Raw genomic sequence first — 11,437 nt, 5'->3', positions numbered from 1 at the left:
GACATTTGATGGGGTCATTGATAGCCAGTGAGGCGGGAGCGGCGGAATTTATCCTCTCTCGGAGCCAAGTACATCAACTGTCTTGAATCCCAGCACTTCACACTAATCATTCAGTTGTTTTATTACCCGAACATAATATAAATTACAATCAAATTGCACACAATAATATTGTCTTGCAATAATATTACTCAAAATTATCTTGCTCACGATGATTTTGCTTCACAATCGTATTATCAACAATCTTTTTGTCTCACTATCAAGAGGTACATGATGATATTACCACAATCATTTTTCTGCAGCCTTTTTACTACAATCATTTTAAAGTGAACCAGTGAAGTTCTAGGTCTAACTCTGAGGATTTCATCTCCTTAAAAGGAAAGATGGTTAATTGTAGAGGTTTTCCTTAACATCAAAGTCTGTAACAGGGGCTTCACCCTCGTGTATGATCTTCTTTAGGCTCCATAATATCCCAATTACTCCTGATCTTGTATAGAATCATTCTATACGCTACAAATATTACTGTAAGAATTAAGAACTGGCAAGTACCATAAACAGACAGAATATACGAATATAGAACCCAATGAGATATAGTGAAGGTGTTCTCATCTTCCATCCACAGCTCCTTTATGGAAACTCTTTAGTCTATTTATTCCTACTAAAAACAACCCTACTTCGTCTACTACAGACTCCAAGAAAACTCTTTTATTGAAATGAATTCTTTAGTGTCCTTGACGTATATAACGATGAAATCACTCATCTTTATCACACTGATAACAATAACACACGAATAATTAGGATCTTCAACACTCAAAATTCACTCCTGATTCCTATATTTATTACTTTTGAAATTGAAATTGAAAAAAGTGTAAGACGATCCTAGACTTTCAAATACAATGTATGTATACCACTATTTGTTACCTGTTTATCTACAAAGCAAATTTCTGCTATTAAATTGAATTATATTTTTTTGGGAGCTGTTACATGATTATGTGAATAATAAAATATAGATAGACTTTCATGAGAAAATTTGAATGTCATTGCAATGAATGTATTCTATGTTGTTTAATAAAAGAAAATAATTCAAACTGTAACAAAATAATACGATTGTATTTATTGGATAAAATATGTAGTAACAATTTAGAATGCCATAGATAATATCTGTAGTCTGGGAGCCTGCCACGGAAGATTGTTTAATGTACCGAAGGTTTTACCCCCTGACATTACTAATGCCATGAAGAACAGGGATTTTTTTTTTTGTCAGCCTGACCGCCCCTGCTGGGGTTGGCCTCCAGATCCTCCTGAAAATAGCGTGTGGAGGTTTTTTTAAAACCATAAGGTACATGGACAAAACTTATACCAATGTATAGTACAATGTCAGGACATCATAAAAAACCAAGACTGACAAAAGAATACGGTCGGAAACTTGAGGTCAGACCCCCTTCGAATTTACGGTTTTAGTAGCCAAGTGTTAATTATTATTTAAAGAATAATTATCAATTATTATATACATCTTATCAATGACTGAGTATGAAATGTCATGAATTCTTAACGATTAAGTTTTGATTAATATAGAAATCCAAATACTATGTAAAACCCTTTTTGAATTCATAGAACATTGAGTCAGCTGCTTTAAATAATACAAGAGTTAACTCAGGAATATTCATGAAAACAGCTGAAAGGGAAAAATCCTACATCTTTTTTTATTTTAAAAAAGCTGATCGTGTACACAATGTCAATAATATATAAGGCAAAGGACTTCTTGCCGCCGTAGAGCCCAGATTCAATCCCCTAGACTATTCCATCGAGGCGCCCGTGGAGTTCAAGGCCTATTGAAGACGCCCCAACAGCAGCCTGCCCTGAATATCTTCGTCAATTAGCCCTGGACCTCCATGAGGGCTGAGTACATACAGAGGTTATGCAGCAGCTTCTACCACCGCCTGGAGCTCGCCATAATTTCGGATACATTCACTAAAACATGTTATTTGGGTTTCAATTCATAGTTAATAAACTTGTTTCCTAATTCACCCAGGATCCTGCCATGGACTTTAATACTTTGTTTGTTAAAATGGGTAAATAATAACGGTTTACTCGATAGATAGAAGATTTCATAAATAGGAATTTATATATAATATATTACTATGTTTGAAAAGTAGAATGACCATGGCCCTCCCCTGTAGAGTGGTACCTGTTACTCCGTAGACTTTAATATACTTTAGTCTTGATTTTGATTGTCGTAATTTAGTCATTTTTTCTTTCATGCTTGGTAATCCTGGGCTTAATAACTTGAAAGTATTAAAAAATGTTAAAGTTACTTAAGTAACAATAACCTACATGCTACTGCGTTACATATTATGGTCATAAACTAATAAAAAAATATGTGTGCATGTAAGAATGTATGAAAACGACTCAATGGCATTGGAGTGTTTATATAAAATGGAACATGTATACAGGGTGCACTTTATATTTTACTCCCTGATGCCAATCATATAAATATTTTTGATATAAGAAATAATAATGTAATCGTATTAATGAAATATTGCAGACGTGTGAATATATAATCGCACGTGTATACCACGTCGTTATCTTTAGCAGATCACGCAGCCTTTCCCCTAAAAAGAAACATATTTGATTATAAGAGTAGTTATGATTAGTTGTTATATTATTTCTATGAAGACATAACTAAAATTTCATTATATATTATATAAACGACAAGGGATGAGCAAGAAATTGTATTCCCGTTCTTTTGGAAGCGGGGCATATGTATAGAATAACTTATTACTTGTGTATTTATGAAAAAGAATAAAATGTGAAATAGCCATGACGTATCAAGGGAGAAGAGGGAATCGACAGTTGACAACAAAATACTGATTTGATTTTTGTCTTCCATACTTCTGGTTCTTTTTCTTCTAGAACTGTGTCCCAATCTAATCCTCGTCCCCCCAACGATTGAAAAGCTATTGTCAACTCAATCAAAGCAGGAGTAACTATTCCTAGGGGATCCCATATTCGAGCAATAGCAGACAAAATCGTTCTCTTTGATTAAATTTGGGCATTCTCTTACTCTTAGTCGTATATAATCCGACTCCACGTCCCAACTATGTCCAAGAACTGGAATCACCACACATGATTCTCCTGAGCTTAACGCACTGGAATACCCTTTTTTATTTTAAAACCACCACAATGCAAAACACGATCTACATCCATCATTATTTTTTTAGCCACCTCATCACTTTCCACGGATGCAGCAATGCCATCAACATAAGTATCTTGAAATAAGACTCTTCTAGCTTCTGGGTACTCATTCGCATATTTTCCAGCAATAAATCTGAGGGCGCTTCGAGATAAGTCCGGACTAGGCTTATCTCCAAATATCAGACGTGTCCATTCGTATGTTCTCGGATTGGCTCTTTCATCTCCATTTCTCCATACAATGCGTTTATATCATCATCTTTAACAAAAATACGATTAAATATTTTTGAAATGTCACCATGGAAAGCCACTTTGTCTCTTCTAAATCTTATGAGAGCTTCAAATACTCTATTCGTTAAATCAGCTCCTTTCTCGGAACAATCGTTATGAGTGAATCCCGGCCATTTCCTCTCTATTATTTGGAGGCTTTGTCGGAAAACCCTTTTTCCATGGTAGTCTCACTTCCACATGACCATTTACCAATTTAATATATTTTTTCACCTTCTTGATGAAACGACACTCGTCAAATTTCTTCTCACTTCACAAGCACAATATAGTAGGTTTTATTCTTTATTAATAATTTACATTATTTTCCTAAAATTGCCTACGTCTTCATCAATTACACAATCTATTCTAAAAACGTTGACAATTCCTTAACTCTCCAACAACAGCCCATCCTAGAGGATACTTGATTGCACAGGGTTAATTCCCTTAACGTTTTATTGGGCCCAATTCCTCCAGAAGATATTTAAAATCTTGACCGATGAGTACATCAATTACTCCACCTTCTTTAGCTACTCTATCATACAAACACTTTAAATACGGATATTTGATACAAAATTCTTTTCTAATTCCGGCTATTTCCCACATGTATTGCCTATAGCAAACAAACACAGATTATAAGCCTTTTCTGTTTGATTTTGGTTCCTACAACGAACAATGACATGATATATCCTCGTCTGTTCTTTATGTAACTTTCCACCAGTAACCTCGTAAAAAATCTTACCAGGTATTCCATTTAAACCTAATTGAGACACTTAAATCTTTTCTTATAAGGTTTGTATCACTTCCAGAATCTATCAACGCTCGAACTTGTCTCCATAATCCATCCCAATCTTTAATTTCAAGCATAACCACTCGTAATCGTACTTTATTTACCTGTAGGGTATTAACATTCGTGCTTTCCATCTCATTATGTCTTTTGGTTGGTATATGAAGGAGAATGTGATGGTTGTGTATGTTACAAAGATTACATTTGACAAAATCGGGACACAGACCTATTAGGTCCAACTTTCAGACATCGAAAACAAACTCATCTTTTAGCTACGATATTCTGACGTTTTTTTACAGATAATATAACAAATTTCTAACATTTGGGTAGGTCATAACCGTCATAGCCTCAGCCACAATCATACTCCATCTTCACGGCTTCTTTATTGAACATAGACGATAGTGAGTGACGTTGAGTTCTCACATCGTTTCTCTTCCTACATGGATATGCATTTTCCCTTAGAAACAAGACTAGTTCATCTACATTGTAACCCTTCTTCATTGTTATAAATAATTCGGATAATCTCTGAGGTAATTTTTGACTTATAACAATTTCTATCAAAAGACCTTTATCAACATATTCTGCTAGACCAATTCTTCTCATCCGATCTCGAAAGGGCTCAAAAGATAATGCCAGACTCTTTATTTGTTCACTATTTCCATCTTCAATTCTTCTTATTTTATGAAACTCTGCCCTTATTTCTCTCAGTACAATCTGTTCAGTTATTGTACATTCAAATTTACCAAATGCCTCTTTAATTGTCGAACCTACTCTTACCTCCTCGTGATAAGAATTAGGCAACGCCTGAGTCAATCATTCTCACTTTTTCGTTTCATTCGTAACACTTGCTGTCTCTAAGGTTTTTCAAAACGAAGTTTTCCAAAAGTGATAAATCTTTGTATCTCCACCCCCCCTTTTCAGGTTTTTATCCAGCTATTTGAAGCACCAAACTATTTGATTCCCTTTTCGTTTCTACTCATTCCTTGACCATATGATTTAGGAGTTCTGTATTTTTCACAAATGCTTCTTCCAAACGGGAATGATTTGAATAACAACTCATAGATGCTTCTTCTCCGAGTCTAAAGCCATCACTATCGTTATCTCTACTATTGCCGTCAGTACCTTCTTCAAGTAGTGGTACATCTTTGGTTCTTATTCTCTCTTCGATTATTAGTTCTATATTATTTCCATCAATAGGCGTTTCTTACTCTATTAATGTAGATCCCATTTCCAAACTTGTATCTTCTCTTGGCGTTTCTTTATCGTTACTAGGCTGACTCACTTTGTCTTCCGCAAATTTCTCATTTGGCAACTTCATCTTTTCTATTTCGACCTTAATTTTCAGGTCTTTTAAGTTATGATCACGACTTCTCTGAGATTCTAAATCAACATTTTTTACCTTTGGCATCATAACTCAAATCTTCTACTTCACTTACTGCAAGTAAGTTCTCCTTTCGTGCTTTGATTAGCTCTTCTACAGCAGTCAACATCTCAACTTTCTTCCTGTGCTCGATCAGCTTTGTTTTCAAAGTGTTGAGACTCGTCACTGTTTCTCCAAATTTGCCCAAAATTTTTCTAAATCTTTACTGGAGAATCCGTTCTCTAAACCTTTTTCCAATCTGTCTCTCTGTTTCTCTTTTTCGTCCTCGAGCAGCTTTATTTCACTCCTTACCTCTTCAACTTCTTTCTCAGACATCTTGTTTGTAATACAACACCTGTTGTTTTTCTCGGTGCGGAATTTATCGAACTGAGTAACCAAACACGTAGTCTTAAAAGTTTTTGACTCCTTAGTTAACTGTTATAATAAAACAAACATTAATTATACCTATATAACTATCTTATTAAATTTGTTAAAAACCTTTTTAGCAGAGTCACACCTCCTCCTTTATTAAGTACACTGATGATTTTATATATTTGAAAAGTAAGAAAAGGAAAACAAGTATCAACAGGTTAATAAACAATGAGTGACGTCGATCCATAGAATGTACAGTTGTATGAAACTTGTATTGTAGAGAATGTACATCTTCTTTGCCAGGAGTCTAAACAAAGTATATAGTGCAATTGCGTTGTCTCATGGCAACTACATTGACTGTTATTGCTAAATTTTTTCACATCTTGTAAATGTGACGAAATGTAAAAAAAACTGGGATGAATGTAACGCAACGAAGACGAGGTGAAATTTCACGAACCAAGACGAATTGATAAATTAACATTGATGATGAAACTAGATCGTCCTTTATATAAGAAAGTGGGGAAACTTTTCCTTCAGCTCAAAAAAACTTCGCAACTCTCACTTGAGTTTTGCAAATAAAATACAATTCGTGCTTCGCCCACATGTCACTAGGTGGTGTTGATTCAGGGATTATTTTGTATACTGTTTATTTCAATGATCAAAATCAATTTCTCAGTCAGATTTGGGCTGGAAGGGGTACCTTGAGGTCTGATTCGAAGACTCAACATAGTCTTAAGTATGTATTTAGTCGTTTACTTTTTTAAAAACTTATATATTATTTAAAACCATTCTAGGTATATCATTAGTTTTATAATAAAATTTAATTGAAATGGGATCCGATACCTTCAAGACTTATATATATTTAAGATATAGAATAATAAGCCTATTTATATACTTGCGGTGTCATGTTCTAAAATATGCACGTATGTAAGTATAAAGAGAGAGAATGGATAAAGTTGAAATACATTTTTGTCTTCTCTAATAACACAGATTTCTATACATACGATGTGGTGTGTCAACATAAAAACATCTTTAAAAAAAAGCATTTTTTTTACTTAATATACATACTGCCCAATATTTAATTGACATATTTGAGTCAATTATAGGATATATATTCAAATTTTTGGCATAGTTTAAGATATCCGAGATTTTTTGCTTTAGTTTAGAATTGGTGTAGACAACCTTTGAGACACAAAGTGTCAACTCCAATGACTCAAATCAATGAGTGTGCCACTATCAACAATATTGGTAAAAAACACACACAAACTAACGGGAATATGTTCTAATTTGTATGTGCCAGTGAATATACTTCTGCGTGCCAGCAGTAGCACACGTGCCATAGGTTGCCAAACCCTGGTTTTAAACCTTTATTTGATTTTAGAGACTTATATGGCCTTTGAAATAAAATCTGTCAATTTATCATTTTTTTATTGTGACGATTAACTTTGGATCCTTTCAGTATAATTTGTTGATAGAAGTCGACGAATATTCGTCAAAGAATACAAATGTAATCTACACTGAGTTTTAAGAAAAATCCTTCTCACTTGCTTTTGTGTTGAGGGATCACATTTGTTCACCCGTACCTTTTACTGAGGTTGCCACTTTTTGAAATGAAAAACCAACTTTAAAAATTAGAATAGGAAAAATGGTAGTTGCGTATGCTCTTCTGTCTTTTTTGTTCATTATTTGATAGGTCATAGTGGTCTTAACTTCTCCCACTGAAGCAAGCACTCTCGCCTATCTTTGGTGTAAATTGTTTTAAGAATAAATATTTATTTATAATATTCTCCTCTTTATAACAGTCATTCATTTTCTCTCTCAAAAATCAGGTAACTGGCTGCTGATATTAACTAGGATCTTAATTTATTCATACCAGTCGCCGTGAACCTGCATATTTCTCCCACTCTTACAAAAATAAAACCCCTACATATCAGTTGGGCTAAGGGATTATAATCCTGACAAGGAGTCGAGCTGTACATATAAATCATGTCCTAGAAAGCGGGATTGGTTTTTTATAGTTGGTAATCTGCTCAAGGATTTTTATTTTCCAATGCTGTTGTCCTTATTATTTAATTATTATTGAAGACATAACATCTAAGTATAAACTAATAACTAGTGAGTGTGCTTATGAATAACCACGATGACTTGCTTAGGAGTAATAAGTGTAAGTCCTTTTTGCACTGAGAGTAGAATTTGAGGATCAAGATTGAAGTAATTTCAGGCTATATGTCCTTTCTATATAATGAAAGTAATTTTTGTTCATTTCCTTCCTCTCACGGCTGATTGCAGCTGATCTAATAAAACGTCATGATAGCTAAGCTGTTTTCCTCCAAAAGATTCTTCAATTTGTCAGGGTGACCACATTAATTTTTATTTATTTTACATACGTATTTTATGCTTCACTACTCATGAGTTAGTTTTGTGCAAATTGTTTGAACTCTTATTGATAACTTCTTCATACTTTTTCTATTATAAAGAGTATAACTAACAAGGAAGGGAGGGATGCATCATTGACATGATAATTTTAACTGCGAGGGGTATGGTCTGGCCCATCGTAATGGGTTGTGAGGGCATCCAAAGGGATGCCACTATTGGCTAAATTGTGGTGAGTATAAATTTAAAAATGCTTTTTAGAAATTATTCCGGTCCATTTTGGCCATTCCAAAAACGTATCATCGAGAGAGGAGCACTATAGTTTGTGTTGATTTCTGTCGGAAGATAATACGTAAAAGCTACCGTATTTTTTATAATATTCTCTCAGGTGTGGTTCTTATGCTTACATCAATTTAACCAATATTTACATGCCCAGATCCCTTGAATTGAATAAAATATGACCTTCACGTGTGTATTTTTTTTCTTCTAGATAATGATTTAAAAAGTGTTTTTATATCTTTCAAAGCTTTTATCAATATGAAATACTAATAAATATCAGGAATGTTTTGTTCACGACACTAAAATAGAAGTGACGAATTTTGTTTTAATAATATAGACGATAACTATAAAAGAAATTCTCATTGTCACTCTCCGTTTTTCATGAGCATACTCGCACGTAGCTACTCAATACTTGTATCAATTCGTATGTGTTCAAATTAAGAATGAAAGAATATTTATGTAAGTTTAGTAATTTTTTAATATGATGGTATACCCATAGTTGATAATTGTGTAGAGAAAAACGCGTGCAAGGTGAAGGGGGGGGGGAGAAAGACATAAGGTATCATTGATTAAATAACATACATCTTTTTCTTTCAAGAACGTTATCATTCCCGCCTTTATTATTCAATTTTAATATAATATTAGATGCTGATAGTCGATAGAGAACTGAATAAAATGCCTAAAATAACGTCGCCTTCTGTCTGGATTTTTGAAAATGGAGGCCCAGGAATTTGGAAAATACTTATCGGACGAGAAACATATGGCTTGTTGGATTTGTCGATATGTGTGTGCCTTTAGTCCCCATCTAGAATTAAACGCCACTCATTATTCTCATCTCATAACAAGAGTATGGATATTCATCTATAAAATCAAGTTAACGATGAATACATCAATTCAGAATTTAACTTTGATCTCACAAAGATGCTAATTGCATGTAATATAACCTTATCCATTGCTAATCATCCTACGTTCAAAAAATTTATGGAGAAATACGCGGGTAAATTCTTCCCTTCCCGAAGAACCATCATTAAATAAATGGAAGATGACTGATGTAATTTATAGAAATACATATATAAATGTTTTGAGTCATCCATACCAAATGACGAGCAAGTTATCAGTAAAAATTATAAAATATTTACTGATTTCGAAATGGAACTCTGAATTTTGTACTATCTAACAGTAAGTATACAATTTTTTAAAAATCTAACTATAAAATATGATTCTATTTTAGCTAAAAATATCAATAATTTTAATACACAACTCATTAAATGGCAAAAAAAAAAAAAATACTTAAATGGTCACAACAACGAGAGTATTAGCTTTGGATGGTTTGTATCTAGTTTGTCTGACATTACTTTCTTCAGTGAAAGGCTTGGGTATGATAATGAGGTTTTCCAATATTACATAGTCAATAAATATTAATTTTTTGTCACTTAAGGATTAGCTATGGTTGATAAGCTCAAGAAATAGTGTTCAGAAAACTCGTAAAGGGCAAAAGCGACTGCGTAAATGGTCACAACAAGGGGTGTTTTGGGTGGCATTGGGTGTAGCATTATAATTTGCAATTGTGTGTATCCTTCATGATAATAGTATGTTGTTATACAAGCATAAATAACGGGGGATTTTTTTTTGTTGCTCTTGATAAGAAGTAATATCACCGGACATTACTACGTAATTAGCTTTTGCTCTAAATATATAAAATGGATTTAATTCTAACATTTTATTAGTATATTTATTGTCTAATCTTATAATTTTCACATTTACTTTATTATTAGTAATTATTTAGATCTCATTGGTAGAGATATATCTATCCTGTGCACAATTGCAATATGTAACTTGCACATGAGGAAAAAAAGGTGATGATCTTTTTTATTAAACTCCACGTCTGGCTTTTGTTTAGCAACTTAAAGTTATGACATATTTAACTGGATTCCGATGTCAGAACAAGAAAATATTATTTGGATCAATCTATTATTTCAATTTTCTGTATTTATCAATTAATGTTGTTATTAGTTTTATGACTCTAATTGTTTAATTTTGTATATTTAACATAAATGTATAAATGTGGTTTATTTTTTAGTATGTAGATTATATTTAATTTAAGCCTTCTTTTTTAAACTTGGAACTTCAAATAAATTTCGAAATACTTTACTTTGTTGTTTCATTAGTTATTATTCTGAGAATATGGTTCATAATGAATTACAATTTAATGGAGTGTGATTGTAATACAATCTACTGTAATGGATAAAAAATGGCAGAGTCAATTATACGTAGTATATCTTCGTCAAACATTTTGCTAATAAATACTTTCGTTATACCCTCAAAAATCATAATAAAGCAGGCAGCTGATAATCACATCAGTATTTTAAACTATGATACCATAAGTCTTTCTCTCCCCCCTTCCCCTTGCACGCCTTTTTCTCTACAGAATAATCCACTTTAGCCATTTTTTATGCCTTTCTCCTCACACGCTTCCCAGTATGCTAAATAAAAAAAGCCTGCGAGAGTAAATTCATTTTTACATATCAGCATTTACGTTTTATTAAAAATCTTAACAAATACAGAAAATGCATATGAATTATTATAAACATAAGAGAACAATAAAAAAAGAAACAGAAATAAGTTCCCTTATGCCTGTAATATTTCATAAATATGAATACATTCTTATTTATTATATAAGAAAATATTTATATGATTTATATCACGGAGCACCATATACAGTGTATCCTAGATACACGTTCGATTCTATATAACCACGTTTGTAATAGTTTATTATAAGGAATACATTTTTTTTTCTTACATCAAAATATGTT

The 11,437-nt window shown here is 32.9% G+C and overlaps 1 long non-coding RNA gene across 1 annotated transcript; it reads left to right on the top strand.

Moving 5' to 3' along the window:
• Nucleotides 1-2,648: 2,648 nt before the first annotated feature.
• LOC139906955 (uncharacterized) lies at nt 2,649-6,161 on the top strand. The gene is made up of 2 exons (XR_011783222.1): nt 2,649-3,262; nt 3,318-6,161. It is a non-coding gene; the product is annotated as an uncharacterized lncRNA (long non-coding RNA).
• Nucleotides 6,162-11,437: the final 5,276 nt, after the last annotated feature.

The sequence above is a fragment of the Lepeophtheirus salmonis genome, chromosome 13 (assembly GCF_016086655.4).
Source record: "Lepeophtheirus salmonis chromosome 13, UVic_Lsal_1.4, whole genome shotgun sequence".
NCBI classification, from domain to species: domain Eukaryota; kingdom Metazoa; phylum Arthropoda; class Copepoda; order Siphonostomatoida; family Caligidae; genus Lepeophtheirus; species Lepeophtheirus salmonis.
This window is presented reverse-complemented; position numbering and strand designations above follow the sequence as displayed.